Raw genomic sequence first — 16,407 nt, 5'->3', positions numbered from 1 at the left:
CAGACTGTATGAAAAAGAACGCGGCAAAGCATTGCAGAAGCGGCATCGCAACCACCTGCTAAGCGCTTGCCGATGAAAATAGAAGGCTGCAGGCTTTAGCATGGATTGCAAGTCAATGGAAAGAAAACCAATTTCCTCACATCGGACCGGTAGACAACATGATAAAAAGAGAAAAGACTGAAGTTGTCAGACTTCATTTTGTTTGGATCCACAATCAGTGTTCATTCAGGGAAGCACCCGATCAATCAAATGCTGTGCTGCTTTGGCAAATCAGCTGCACAAGACCTCTTCAAAGTGTTGAAGAATAGCACTCTGAGGACTAAGAAATCCCATCGCCGGCACTCTCCATTCCTGCTTCCCCAGCCCCTGGCAACCCACAGCAATGCGCTTTTCTCTTTCTCTGTGTTTGCTGATTCTGAATACTTCACGAAATGGAATTATACATACAAGGGTAGGGGGGAGACTTTTCTGTTTGGCTTATTTCACTGAATACAATTCTGTCAAGGTTCTATCTGCTAACATTTTCCCAAACCTATTTGCCCTACCACCCTCTTTTCAGAAGAAAAAGTACCCACCAGCTGCCCCTCTGAAAAATGTTTGTACTGTAGCCCACAGTGTAGGATGAAGTGTCGGTTTCTGCTTTTGCAGTTGCCCCCCATCTTTCTAGCACCTCTTTTGGGGTAGTAGCACCCACTTTTAGAAACATTGGCACTACAGTATTTACATCAGTCCATTATTAATACCATTTCATGTATGGTTATATTTATCTGTCCACCTGATTGTCGTTAGTAGAAAAGCCTTGGTGAAAATCTTGAGGGAAGAACATTCAGAACGGAGGATATGGCTTGATCAAAAGTCCACCACCTGACGTGGATTTGGAGAACTGTCATCAACCTTAAAAGAAATAAATCAGAATGGATGCTTAGAAAGGATGGCGAGGCTTGGATTTGCTTACTTTGTATAGACACATCATTAGGAAAAGGCCAATCACTAGAACCAAAATCATGCTTGGTAAAGGGCGCGTGAAAACCAGGGGAATCCTCCATGACTGAGACTGGGCTCTCTTCCCCCGTGAACAGTTACAGTCTAGGAAACCTGCAGAGGATCGCTCTGAGACAGCATTGACTGTGACAGTGAGTTTGGTTTGGTCTAAGGTTTTTGATGTGAGCAAAATGCCATGCCAATCATGTCAGTTACTGTGATGTTGGCGACAGGTTGGGAAGAGGAGGGAGACAAGAGTTCTGTTTGGGACATGTTCATTTTGTAATGCTGTTAATGTCACATAAAAATGACATGAGTCCAGTTGGCAGGTTACAGATAAGTGTGGAATTCTGTAGAAGAATAGGGCTGTAACTATATTTTGGTTCTTATGAGCCTTTAGGTGGTTTTAGAATCCCTGATAACTTAGTGTGTCATGAGTTGGGCTGCTAATCACAAGGTTGGCCGTTCAAACCCGCCAGCTACTCTGAGGGAGAACGATGTAACTTTCTGTTCTATAAAGATTTACAGCCCCAGAAACAAAGGCAGTTCTACTCTGTCCATAGGGTCACCCTGAGTCAGAATTGACAGTGACAGAGTTTAGTGTTTTGTTTTTTAACTAGATAACTAGATTAGTTACCTAGTGCTGCTATGAACTGCTAAACCACCACTGGACTTGGAGACAGCCTTGGAAACCAACAGAGGGTCTCCATGAGTTAACAATGGCTCGATGGCAGTGAATATGGTTTTCTGGTTTGGAGTGCTACTATAACAATTACCATGAATGGATGACCTTAAAGAAACCAATTTACTACTGTGTTACTCTGGTCTGACTAGAGAAACAAATTCAAGGTCATGCATATTGCGTGTAAGAGAGCTTTATATAAAAGAGCAATTGCTTATTGTGAAAACATCCCAGCCCAGTCCAGATCAGGTCATGAGTCTGATATTAGCCCATATGTACAATACTAGTCCATAAATCCCTCTTTTAATTCAAACAGTACATGCAGTGATGCTGAACGCAGAAAGATCATAGGCTGGTGGGTGGAAAGTCTTGTGGATCCAGTGGTGGTGGAAGCATCTCAACGCTGTCTTGGGTCTCTATGTGACTCATCCAGTTCTTTTTTTTTTTGCTCCTCCAGTTCTTAGAGTGTCTCCTCCATAGGAAAGTGAAGCAAAGAAAGAGTGTGGTTCACCTCCAGGGAGAAAGGAAGTTTCCAGAATCCTCATGAGAAGGCCATGCCCACAAGGAGGCCTCATCAGGCTGTGACCTGATTGACAGGCTAGACTCCACCCCTGTCCTTATTTATCAAGTTGACATGAAATCATGTAACTACCACAACTACATCATGCTTCAGGGGTTAGAAGTCCAAATCCAGGGCGGTAGCTCTAGGGGGAGGCTGTCTCTGTCAGCTCTGAGGAAAGATCTTGGTCTTCTGTCAACACCTGTGGCCCGGCAATCCCTTGTTCCTGTGGCCTTGGCCTCAGTCTTCTCCTGGGTCAAGGACCTTCACTGCAGTGATTCTGGATTCTAAGGTTGCAGTCCACTCCTACCTCTTCTTGGTGGTACTGCAACCCCTCTCCTCTCTGCTCAGTTTGATCCCTTTTATGTCCCCAAGGTGATTGACTCAAGATGCAACCTAATCCTTGGGTAAACCAGGTGTGATAATTTCCCTTTGGGGAAGAATGCTCATCATGACTTATATAGAACCAAGGGGACAATGTGCCTGTACTCTGTTCTTATTGGACACTTTTGACCTAATTTCTCTACAGCCCGCAGTGACAGTGACTACTCAGATCATTGAAGGTCTGGGTGCCGTGGGAGAGTTTGGTGAAGAAATAACACAGTGCCCAGATATCAGCATAGACTCCTGAGACTTTAGACTCTGTCCTTTTGAGGCACCCAGTGTCTTTCATAGGCCAAACCAGAAGGACTTGACATGGGAACCCCACTAAGTGAATTGGCCTTTACTTCAGTTGTAACAGATTGAAGAAACTCAGGACTGAAGTCTCTTGGACTTAAGGCTGAGATAGCGTAGTGTGAGACGAAGCAGATGTCTGCTATCCCAAACATATGGAATTGGTGGTTGTTGGGCTTTGGTTCAGATCTCTTGCTTTGAGGGTACCCAGTGCATGGTGGCCTGGGACTACCATATATTTCCTGTTTTAATGCTCTCCTTGCTTTCTTATATGTATTCATCTGATAGGCATGGCTCTGCCTTTGTGAATCAGTGTTATTGAAAGCTTTGCCCTAAAACAACTTCCATTGATCATATAAATAGTGTCCAGTCACCTAAGCATTTAATCTGTACAAGTCATGCATTGTGGTCTGGAAAACCAGCCTAAACCTGTACAATTTCCTTTACTCAACAGTGTTTTGAATTCTATACTATTAGCTCATTTGATGACTATCAATAGAATTACTTTGTGCCTCAGGGAGATGATTTAAACGTTCTCTGGTATAAAATGATAATGCTGTCTTTTAAGTGAACCAGAGACATATAGAAGCCATCGATAGGTGAATGGATTCTATCCCCAAAGGCAGTTTGTTCTTATGACATGGCCCTATTCTATACTTGCTCTCTTGAAGAGATCACTGAGACACTGGTGTTTTAGTAAAGTTTTGTGAAGAAATAACATGGTTCCCAGCTATCAGAAAGAATAGCACCCAGGGTCTTAAAAGTTTGTCTTCAAACAAGCAGCCGTCCAAGTGAGGAGTCAACTAAGTCCACATGGAAGAAGCATACCAGCCTGTATGATCCAAGGGCTATAATTATAAAATCCAAATCTGAAGGAGGGAATGCTTTCAGAGATTAAATTCTGAACATTTGATTTGCAGAAGGCTATGGATGACAGTGGAAGCCCCAAACCCATTTCAGGGTCCCCACATGCATTAAGCTTCAGGGGAACCCTCTGACCATAGTCCAGGGGTACGAACAGCCTTGCTTTCAGTCAGAGAGCATTGTAAAGTTGATTATGGCAGAGGTAGTTAGATTAAAATGTAACAGCTTATCATCTGATCTCCATCTGGAACTGTTAAAGTTGTTTCAGTTTTTAAAATTTTCTCCTTTCGATTGTGGTTTCTCTGTTTTGTTTTGTCATTGCTGCTCGTTATTTGGTTTGCTTCCTGTTTATGTTTTGTATGATTTTCTGTATATAAAATCCAGCAGAGATAAATCTATAGACAGTTGCTGGGTTAATAATTACCAAGGGTTGTGGCATGGACGTTGTGGGAGGTGGGGAGCTAACACCAAGGAACACGAAAATAAAATGTTCTAAAATGGCTTGTGGCGGTGACTGCTCACCTCTTGTTAATGTGAGTGAAGCCATGTGAATTGTGAGTTGCATGTCAGTATGTACAACTATGCCAAATGTAAAGCTTTTAAAAAGCCCAACAAGCCAGCCAAGAAAACCACCATCTGTGTGAGTTCAAAGGCGGCCGGTGGCGCTGTCCTTCGGGGGAAAGATGAGCTTGTCTGTTCCTATAAAGATTTACCGCCTCGGGAGCCCTGTATACGGTCCGCTATGAGTTGAGACGGACTTGAGGCCCATGGCTTTGGCTTGGGGGATCTGAGACCAAAAGTTTAACATTTGCTGCAAAGCAAAGAGGAGTCGAAATGGGGGTGGGGGCAGTGAAACTAGAGCACAACAATCAGAACAAACAGAACACAGTGACCGAGAGTACAGACAAGCTGGGAAAATATAACCGACGTCACTGAACAATTTGTGTAGAAATTGCCAAATGGAAACCCCATTGTGTTAATTCTCACTAAAAACGATAAAATGTCCATTTTAACCTTCCCTCCAAAGACGCAGACTGATCCTAAAGAATGTGTCCCGCCTCACTGCCGTCATAGCGGATAAGATTCACAACACTTAGCAGAGCACGCAATGGAGACTCATTACATAATACTGAGGATTGTGGTCCTGTTATTATGAGGTCGGGGGAGGTGGGGAACGGACAGACACAATTCAATCCGCAACATGGCTTTAAAGTCTTAGGATCGGCCGAGGAAGCCTGGAGCTGAAGACCTTGCAGATGGTAAAGCCAGGCAGAAGAACAGGAGCAGGTGATGAGGCCGAAGAGCAAGCGGTCTTGCTGCAAGCAAGGGTTTCAGGAACAATGTGGTTAACCTGGTCTAAAATTACTGAGAGGGGAAGGAAGAGGTGAATGGAGAAATAACGGTTGAGTTGGTCAATGTGGAAGCCCCCTTGACCTTCACCATCACTGCCGCTTCTGTGAAGGAGTGGGACCAGAAGGCCAATTAGAGCTGATGGGCAAATCCAGTTCCAAGAAGTAAAATCTGCAAACACAGAGCATGCTCTCCAGACGGTCTGCTGTCTCAGTGAGGCGCCTGAGGATCTGTGGGCAAGCTTCCCAAGGGAAGATGGTAATACACAAATTAGCCACAAGGTGTCACTGATTATTCACTTTTAGACAGTTAAAAAAAAAAAGGGTGCAAGTATGCAAGTATACCTTTTAGTCTCCCTCAGTGCCAGTGGGCTGATTCTGACTCATAGCAACCTGATTGGACAGAATAGATCTGTCTTTGTGCAGTTTCTTCTAGACTGTAAATCTTTACAGGAGTTGGAAGTTTCATTTTCCACCCATGGAGTGGTTGGTGGGTTGGAACTGCTGACCTCATGGTTCACAGCCCAACCTGTAACCCACTACACCACCAGCAAACAGGCAAAGATGGAAAGACTCCTCCTGGATCTTCATCAGCAAATGTTCTGAATCCTGAAGAGGATTGGTAAGCAAGGCCTTCATAAGCCAGGCTGTCACCTGCATTTCGAAGTTGTAACTGAGTCTTCCTCCAAGCCTCATGCCGGCTCTTCTCCAGGGAGCCCAGCTTCTTGGATTCTGTTTCCCCACGCAGGTGGGACAGATCTGGCGATCCCACTTTGAAACCCCAACAAATATACTAATTGCTTTAAACAAAAAATACCTTCAACAGAACTGTTGATCAATATCTCTTTCCTGCATATGCAGGGATGCATGACAAGCCACTTGAGTTATCTGCGAGAACTCATCTGAAAATAATTTCTCTCCTAATCTGGATTCCCTGGACAGGACAGCAGAAGCAGGTGTCTCTTAACTGGGTGGGTTCTGTCTGCCCGGGAATGAGGCACTGCAGCCGTTAACCAGCTGTTTCCATAAGGGGTCATCTCTCATCTCTCAAGTGGAAGCCATTTCCTGGTCTGGCGGGGGGGGGGGGGGAGCGGGTGGCCGCTATCTCCTCTGCCTACACTCGTCTCACACCTCATGCGCTACCTGGAAATGCCGGCAACAGTGGAAGGATTCTGTTGTATTGTCTACATGCCTCAGCTGGTTGCGGATAGGCTTACCTATTTAGATGTCTTTGATAATAAGCCCCAATACAATATTTAGGACATAACTGAGGTTCAAAAGGATGTTCAAGGATACTTCCTGAAAATATCTAACTGATATTTTGGTTCCTGGGCTTGTTTGAAAAAGGCAGGGCCCAGGACTCCTGGTTTCAAAATGGTATCTGGTTGAAGTTGGAAGACATACCAAATTCTAACGAAACACCCATGACCACAGGGGTAGGGTATTTATGCCCCATTTGTGCCTGCAAGCGTACGGTAGTTACATAATCTCCTGTTAACTTGTGGAGAGGTGGTGTCTAGCCTGTCAATCAGGTCACAGCTTGATGACCTGATTTGGAGGCTTGAAGGAGATAAATAGCTCACTGGAGGTGGGACACACACACTCTCTGCTTGGTCTTCCTGCTGACAGGCCACATGGAACTACACTGATGTAGCTGGACCCCTGGAGCTGGAAGGGCCACGTGGAGACCCACGCCAGCACTGAGATGCTTCCACCACTGGATCCACAAGACTTTCCACCCACTGGCCTGTGATCTTCCTGCATTCGGCTTCATTGCATGTGCTGTGTGAGTCTGAAGAGGACTTTATAGACTGGTACTGGACATATAGGGTAATATTGGACTTATGAACTTGACCAGGACTGAGATGTTTTCTTAATGTATAATTTCCCTTTGCTATGAAGTTCTCTCTTACACAGATGGAGTGTGTTCATGAATTTGTCTCTCTAGCCTACCTGGACTAACTCAAAGAGTTCAGTAGCCACAAAAAGGGTGTGGGGACAAGGGTTGTACCAAACAGTCTGTTTTTTAGCTTGAGAACTGGGAGACAAGGAGGCAGTGATGGTGCTGTGATTGACACCACCCCTTCTGTGAGTGCATTGGTGGCTGGTGTATTTCAAATACCACCAAGGCCACCCCTGGTGGATGGGTATCGGCAGAGCCTCCAGAACCAAGACTGACTATAAAGAAAGGCCCAATGGTCTATTTCAGAAAAGTATCCAATGAAAAAAGAATACTGCCCCGTATTGAAGGGCTGGATGATGGGCCCCTGGTTAGAAGGGACTCACAGTACACAGCAGACTGGACCCTACCAATGACTATGAAGATGGTAAGATGGCGCCGGGCAGTGTTTTGTCCACGGCATGTGGGGCTGTCATCGGTAGGAGCCGACTCTAGTTAATAATGACAAGAAGACAAAATGTGAGGTCAGGGGAGGACGAGGAGGTGGGTAGGAGCCGGGACAGCCAGAAAGGAGACGTGTGTGACAGGGGACCAGGCTATCATGCCGGAGGAAGGCAGGGTGCCCTAGAGCAGCAGAGGGAACACAGACCCAAAAGCAAATCGGTCAGGCAGCACCTAGGGGTAAGAGCCGCCAGCCAGCAGGAGAAGAATTCTCGAGGTAGAAAGAGACAGCTGGGTATGATCAAAAGGGAGTGGGGTTGTCGGGGAACAGACATGTTGCGTGTGCTGGGGGTGAGGGGATAGGGATGGACAAAGTTGACATGGCTCATGTCCTCACAGAGTCTAGTGGGGACCCTGACGGAGCCACAGACAATGACAGCACAGAAGGGCGGCCAGGGGGCCATCGAAGCCCAGGACGGGGGCACACCCCCTGTACAAAAGGACCCTGGGACTGCAGGCCTTTGCCCAATGAAGAGGGAAGGGGATGTATCGGGGGAAAAGATACGAGTGTGCAGCCCTAGAGCTGAGAGAAAAGGAGACCAGGATCTCGGGGAACTGAGCGAAGTTCAAGGTGTCTGAATCAGAGTCTGAGGCGGGGCGTTGCAAGAGAGGAAGAGGAATTAAAGACGCAATATTAGCATGGCATTAGAAGGTTCAGGATAGCACGGAGAAAAATGTGGGACAGAATTCAAAATCACGACACCAGGCTCCCTGGGCCTACAGAGACCGAGGGGACCCCAAGACGATAGCCCGCAATCACCCTTCGGGTCTGGAACTTTGGTCAGCCCTGTAACATCACAGAGGCAGCATTCACGCAAGGACACAGTGGACAGGTCTAGGAAAGGAAGGAACTCGAAGCACAGGGAGGAAGTGGGATAAGGGGGCGGGCACACGGAGGAGATGGCAATGGATGAGCCGAAACAAAGCACGTGTGAATTGGTGAAGGTAAAACCTATTGTCTTCTCTATAAAGTTTCACCTAAATTTCAATAAAAAGTTTAAAAAATACCAAGAGAGAAGGGGCGGGGGGCGAAGGTGCAATGGTGTTGTTAGTGACTGATGAACTGATCCTAACTCACAGGGACCTTATAGGACAGAGATTCATCACCCAGAGGGGTTCCCAGCCTTCGATCTTCACAGGGGAAGATTGTCTTGTCTGCTCTGCTGCAAAGGAGCCCTGGTAGCACAGAGGTTACACGCTGGGCTGCGATCCGACAGGTCAGTAGTTTGAAACCACCAAGCCGCTCCTCAGGAAAAAGGTGGGGCTTTCTACTCCTGTAAAGAGTGACAGTCTCGGAAACCCACAGGGGCAGTTCTACCCTGTCCTAGAGGGTCGCTGTGAGTCAGAATCAACTCGATGGCAGTGAGAGGGTTTTCTCCTGCAGAGCTGCTTCTATTGGATTCAAACTGCTGACCTTACAGTTAGCAGCGCACTCACCCACGGCCCCACCGTGGCTCCTTAATGATTCAATCACAGAATTCAAATCCACAATAGCAGGATGTTGCTGGACATCAAATTAGCGATGTCACGAACAATCTTGAGACTGTTCCTGGAATGGAGAGAAACGGGTTAGAGTACGGGGAGAAGATCTGTAGGAGAAGGGGTGGTGATTCCACTTAGGAATGAAAGCTACACCTATGGAAAATGAAAGCAGTAACTACAGAGCCAATTACACAAGGATTTCCTGAGCTGAAAAACTACTTGAATATGTAGGCGCCACCTTTCAAGAGAATGAATGGCCAGGTCCTTATATTACCTTAGGAACATGGAGATAGAAAGACCCAAGTCACTCCTGCAGGAATAAAATTCCCACTGGCTTCAGGGTTCACCCAAGAGCAGAAGCAGCTCCTGGAGCTTCCAGGGCAGGAAACCTTGGGAACAACCTAAAACCCAACTAAGTCTATTATCCTTCAAGGTAGTGGTATACGTTCATTAAGAACACCTGAAGATGTTAGCGACCTACAAGGCCAATCAAGCTGAAGAAGTCAGTAGCGAGGAAAACATGATCCACCCAGACTTGGAAGACCAACCATACTGATTTTGGGCCCAGAAGGAAGAATCCAAGTGGATTCTGTGCGTTCTGGATAGTCGTGTGCCCTCGGGGAAGCTTGACGTGCAGAATGTACCTAAGCTACATCTCGAGGTCACTGTCTTTTCTCAGAAGACGACTGCCCTGCACCAGACAGTCCACCCCATGCTTCAGATGTGAGGGCACCTTTGATGGCCCTTACCGTGTATTTGCTCCCATGAGTTGTTGATACCAGCATGCCTCTTTAAACGAGGCAGGCACAATGCTGAGACCGAAACACTTCCTCCTTCTCAGTACTAGAGCTGCGTAGTGCAGACCAGTGATCACTTTTCTCCCGGGAGCCTGAGACCCATTTTGCATCTTAAAAACCCAGAAATGGACCTGATTTGTGGCACTTTGAATGGACCAAGGCTAGTCCACCGTCTCTTAGAACTAAGTCATTAATCTCCTCTTCCCTTTCTGACTTGCGAAGGTCCCTGCGTTGCCGCTGATGGAAATCAGCATGTCCAGCTTGTATGTTCAATGCTAACAGTTAGAACAACAGTACCTCATCTGTTTCCTTCTTCCTTAAAGGAAATCTCAGAACCAGAGGAGCTAATTAGCATTTCCTTCTGATCCAGGTTACAATGACTCACTTCAGCAAGAAAAAGTGTTAAGAATCATAACGTGCATTTCTCTGTACAAACAGGTGCGAGCATTCTTGAATTCGCGTTTGCCAGCTGCCTGACTTTTCTTGTAGAAAACCCACTGCTGCTGTGTCAGATGTGGTTGATATTGTCCCCGTGGCACAGACTGCAGGGTTTTCTTGGCTGCAATCTTTATGGGATCTGATTACCAGGTCTTGCTTCCACAGTGCTGCTGGGCGGATTCAAACTACCAACCTTTGTGTTAACAGCCGAGAACAAATTGCTTACACCTCTCAGAGACCTTTTCTTTCAGAGAAGGAAACACAACCAACCCACTGCTGTCAAGTTGATTCCGACTCACAGTGATCCTCCCGGACACAGTGGAACTGCTGCTGTATAGATTTTCTGTAAATCCTTATGGAAGCAGGCTGCCCCCACCTTTCTCCTGTGGAGAGGCTGGTGGGTTTGAACTGCCAACCTTTTGGTTAGCAGCCCCATAATGCTTAGTCCCCTGTGCTGCTGGGGACCTTTTTTGTTCTAGAAGCTTTCCCACATTTTAGGAGTACTTAGCCCCTCAAAACAAAGGCTCCTCACTTTCAAATCCACCCTTGTTTTTCTGCAGTCATACTTGACCTTGATGCTAATGCACAGGAGTGGAGACTCTCCGATATGATATTCCGTTTCCTGAAGAACTCAAAATGAAAATGAGTGCGGATGCAGAAGGCTACGGGTTACAGTGAAAGCCCCCAACCCATTTGCAGGGTCCCCATGTGGATTGTCTCCCCTGAATCCCCTCTGACCATGAACCAGCGATGTGCAGACAGAGGGCACTGGAGAGTGGGTTGCTGCAGACGTAGTTAAGTTAAAGTTGAACATCTTAGCCTTGGGTCTCCCTTTGGACCCCCTTTACAATTTGCTCTGGTTTTTAATATTTTCTTTTAAATTGGGCTTTTTCTTGGTTTTATCTGTTTAGTTAGTTTTTTGGGAATATGTTTTTCTGTGTATGAAATCCATGATAGTAAAATCTATAAATAGAAGTGACTGGATGAATCATTTCTTAGAAGTGTGGCAGGGGAAGTTGGGGGGACGTGGGGAGCCAACAACAATGAGCACAAACAGAAGAAAGTGTTCTAAAATCGTTTGTGCTGACGATGGCACAACTCTCTTCAGGATGATCAAATGATATTGTACGGTATGTGAATTATATGTCAACAGAACTGCTTTATGAATGAGTATGGAGATTTCCGGCTCACTTCCCTTTGAACTAAGAAGTGTTGGCGGCTAGAGTCTGGGGGCCCGGCTTCTAGTCAGAGGCAGACTGTGACTCAGAATACCAGGCACTCTGGGGCGCGGGCCATTTTCCTAGGAAGCTTGCCACAGAAAAACAGGCTGAGCTTTTGAAGACAGGGCACCGGTTAAGGCCAAAGGATGGAAATTTCCGGTAAGAAAAAATTTAAACCCCCCACCCCCCCACCGGCCCTTCGCCGTCTGAAAAATAAGAGTTGTTTTTGTCAGAGGGGAACTGAGCCCATGTTTGGCCACGGACATGGCAGATTGAGATAAGGGCTGAGGTTCGACAGTTCCATCCCTTGGTGAGCTCTTTTGATGCCTGCCTGCTGGGCCTGCTGGGTCTTTGGTCTCAATCATTTAGAAGTACAGGAAGACACGGGCCCAGAGTTGTGAGCTATTTCTGGATGTGCGTGGTTTTCATGGGAATCAGGAATTTCTTTGCCCTTCTCTTTGATCCAAGATCATCTTCACCCTCCTGTCGCTGTCCATTGACGTTTATTGAATCATGGTGCCCCCTGTTGGTGCGGCAGAGGAGAACACAGGAATTGGAGCCAAGGCTGCAAATGTTTGGGGGCAGATCACCAGGCCTCTCTTCTGAGGCTCCTCTGGGTGGGTTCGAACCACCAACCTTTTGCATAAGCGTACCCATGCGCACCACCCAGATATTCCAGCTTTACCCATTTGGATGGAACTACTCTGGGATTTGAAAAAGAAAAAAAATTAAGCCCGTAAATCGATAACAGGAAGAACATAAACCCAGTATCCAGTCAAGAGACATGCCCTCTAACGGCCAGATTTGGGATGCAGAAAAAAGTATGGATTTGGAATATGGTAGTAGCTGGTGTGGGGTGCCAGCTAGGTGGCTCCAGCTCCTGGAGACGCCACACCCAGCAGAACAGAACCTCGCTCCATCCTGCACCGTCCTCCTGATGCTGCTGTTTCAGCCCATGGTTGCAGCCACTGGGCCAGGCCATCTCAGGAAGAGTCTTTCTCTCTTTTTTGCTGGCTCTCTAATTCACCAGGCGTAATGATCGTTTCCAGGCGCTGGTCCCTCCTGATAAGATGTCCAAAGTGGATGTGACAAAGTCTTGCCACCCTTGCTTCTAAGGGGCACCCCAGATGGCACTTCTCAGACACATTTGCTCTTCTGGCAGTCCGTGAGATATTGAATTTTCTTCACCAACACCAATTCAAATGCATAAATTCTTCTTCCGCCTGCCTTCTCCATTGTCCAGTTTTAACACACACGTGAGACTATTGGAAATACCATGGCTTGGGTCAGGCACACCTTAGTTCTCTGAGTAACCGCCCCCCCCTCCACAAACCCTAAAATAAGTCTTTGACAGCATTTTGCTCAATGATATTTTGACTTCTACAAGCATTGATTACAGATCCAAATAAAATGAAATCCCTGACAATGTTGATCTTTTCTCCATTGATCATGATATTGATTAGAGACTCAATCCAACTGTGAAGATTTCTGCTTCCTTTAGGCTGAGGTGTAAGCCCCCCCCCCCCCCCGAAGGCTGCAGGCTTTGATCTTCATCAGTAAGTGCTTCAGGCCCTCTTCACTTTCAGAAGAGTATGGTAGACCCGTGTTCAAATACCGACCCCATCTCTCGTTCACTGGCTGCAATCGACTTGATTTTCTCACCTCTGAAAACACGGCTATTGACACTCATATCACAAAGTTCTGAGAAGCAAATGAGATCATGGTGGACGTTAAAAATCCCCAATACATTCAGCATGTGGCACAAGAAGACACTAACTGAAAGCCTAAAGTAAAATATTAAAGATAAATGCCTTAATTACAAATACTTTATGATCCTGTAATCTCATTACTTAGTACACACTCTAAAGAATAAAGAACAAAACACAAATGGACCTATACAAGCCCACCTATGCTTATTGCAGCAATTTCTACAATATCAAACAGATGGACACAATCAAGATCCCAAACTACTGAGGAGTCAGCGGATAAGTGACCTCTGGTACATTTATACAATGGAATATTATGCACCAGCAAAAAACAATGATGCATCTGCTAAACACCTTAAGATATTGACAACGCTAGAGAATATGAGGCTTAGCAGAGTTAATCAAGCTCCCAAAGATAAATATCTTATGACATCATTATGATAAAGAAAAAGAAACATGGTTTTCACACCAAAGGATAAGAGGAGGCCAGGGGTGAAGGTAGTGGGTGGGGAAGGACAGAAAACTATGGGAGGAAGGCGGCCGGCTGGAAAGGACAAAGCCCACAGCTATTGGTGAGGGTCTAATGGGATGTTGGTTCTGATTCGATTTGATGCGATGGGCTGTGAAACTACATCAACTCTGAATTTATTTATAGCTATTACATCCCACAAACAAAAGGGAATCTGTCCATGAATGAACACACACCTACATAAATGAATAAATAGTTAAGGTTGAGAGAGAGAGAGAGAGAGAGAGAGAGAGAGAGAGAGAGAGAGAGAGAGAGAGAGAGAGAGAGTCTTCAGAACCCTCCACACTCCTTACTGCTCAGATTTAAACATTGGTCTGGTGGGTTACAAAAGGAGGACAAGTGAAACTGAAGCGGACCTAGATTTTTCAGCTACATACAAGTTCATTTCGGAGTAACCATCAATCAAGACAATGCCTTAAAAATGTAGACTGTAGCCTAAAAGAAGGCTCAGAAGGCATGGGTTCAATCACAGAGCCTTTGGCATGGAGTGGCCCCATTGAAAGGGTCTGAGTCTATGAGTGAATGACGAAGGAAGGATCGCCATTACAACTTTGGGGTTTGGATGTTTCATTGAGTTCTTTCAGCTTAAGATACGCGGAGGGGGTTCTTCCCTTTGTGTTTTCTAGCTCTAGGTTTTTGTACGTTTCATCATATTTTGCTGTCTTTTCAAGCTGCCCTTTGACCATCTCTGCTAGCCCTTTGACTTCATCATTCCTTCCACCTGCCGTAGCTGCTCTACAGTCAGAGCCGGTTTTAGAGTCTCTGCTGATACCCACCTTGATCTTTTCTTTCCTCCCTCCACCCCCGAGTCTTTTCAGTGACCTTTGGGCTTTCTTCATGAATGACGCTCTTGTGGGCTTGTTTTAGTTTTTTATGTTTTCATTTTGATCTGAACTTACTTAGGATTGCTAGGTAGGTCTGTCCCCAGGCAGCCCCTGGCTGGATTTTTGCTGCGGACATTGAGCGTCTTCTTCCTCTCTTCCCACAGAGGCGGCCCATTTGATTTCTGCGCGTTCTATCCAGAGACGTTCACGTGCATAGCTGCTGTATTGTTGGGAAAGGGTACTTGTTGTGAAAAGGCCATTGGTCTTACCAAATCCTCTCCTGTGCTCTCTGGCTTCATTTCTATCCCAAGACCATATGTCCCAACTACTATTCCTTCCTCTTTGTTTCCAACTTTTGCATTCCAATGGCCAATAATTATCAATGCATCTGAGCCATGTGTTTGATCAATTTCAGACTGGAGACATTGGTCGAATTCTTTAATTTCCTCACCACTAGCTTGTGGGGTACCAGGGAGAGAGGAGTAAGTGTTTGTTCAAGGTCATATTTACATGATTATGGGCTGAGGTGCAGACTCCAGTGTCAGCCCAGATAATTTTCTCTCTCTGCGAGATCACAGTGTTGCGGTTAGATGCCACAGAGTTGGTTCCGAGCCACAGTGACCCGACACACCACAGAACAAAGCACTGCCAGGTCCGGTGCCAGCCTCGCAATTGCTCGTGTGTTTGATTCCATTGTTGCAGCCACTGTGTCGATCTATTTGCCGATGGCCTCCCTCTCTTTTTGCTGCCCCTCTGCTTTACCAAGCACGACGTTCTTTACCCGGGAGTGGTCTCTCCTGGTAACATGTCCGAAGTATGTGAGACAAAATCTCACCATCCTTGTTTCTAAGGAGCACTCTTGCTGCACTTCGTCCCAAATGGGTTTGTTGGTTCTGTTGGCAGTCCGTGGCACTCTCAATTTTACGAATGCCTTCAGTGTGAAGTTGATCAAACATGCAATCCAGATGCATTGATAATCATTGGTGATTCAAATGCAAAAGGCAAACACAAAGAGGAAAGGACAGTTTTTGGAAAACCTGGTCTTGGTTGATAGAAATGAAACTGGAGATTGCATGACAGAATTTTGCAAGACCAAGAACTTCTTCATTGCATATCACCCCCCCCTCACACCTGCCCCTCCTTTTTTTTTTTTGTTAACACCTAAGGTGACTATTCACGTGGACTTGTCCAGATGGAGCACACAGAAATCAACCACACCTGTGGGGAGAGACTGGAGAAGCTCAATACAAAACAGCTAAAAGCCAGGCCAGGGATCAATTGTGGGGCAGGGCGCCAATTGCTTATAAGGAAGTTCAGGTTGAAGCTGCTCTGCCGAGAATGCTGGATTAAGGAGAGGAAGAAACCAGCGGGGAAACAGGTGTCCTGAGAATTGCTCTCTTGTAATCCAGACCCTCAGTTTCCCCCCAAACAGTGACGTCAAAACACTTCCTCCAAGTCGTTAAGACAGGCTTTCCTTTTAACCAAGAAGATGTTTTAAAATGATTTCCTCATTTTACTTTCCCTTCCCTAATTGGAGCCAGGATTGCTCTGAATTTTAGAGAAAGAGTGAGACAGACACATATTAAGCTAGACACTTTGAGTGACTAGTACCGTTTACAGTTTAGGGGACTTCAGAACACTTCCTTAGAGTAGTTAAGATGTATCTTACTTTTAACTGTGAAAAACGTTTTAATCTTTAAAATTACTTCCCCCTTTCCCTTTCCCATCTGTAATTGTAGCCAGGCTGATTTACAGCACAGATAAGGCGGCCCCCTGCTGCTAAGGAGCATTCTGCTTGTACTTCCCCCCAGACAGATTGTTTGTTCTTCTGGCACTCCACAATATTTTCAGTCTTCTTTACACCGTCATTCAAATGCCTCAATTCTTCTCCAGTTTCCTC

This window comes from Tenrec ecaudatus, chromosome 7, assembly GCF_050624435.1.
Source record: "Tenrec ecaudatus isolate mTenEca1 chromosome 7, mTenEca1.hap1, whole genome shotgun sequence".
NCBI classification, from domain to species: Eukaryota; Metazoa; Chordata; class Mammalia; order Afrosoricida; family Tenrecidae; genus Tenrec; species Tenrec ecaudatus.
Note: the sequence above shows the minus strand (reverse complement) of the source record.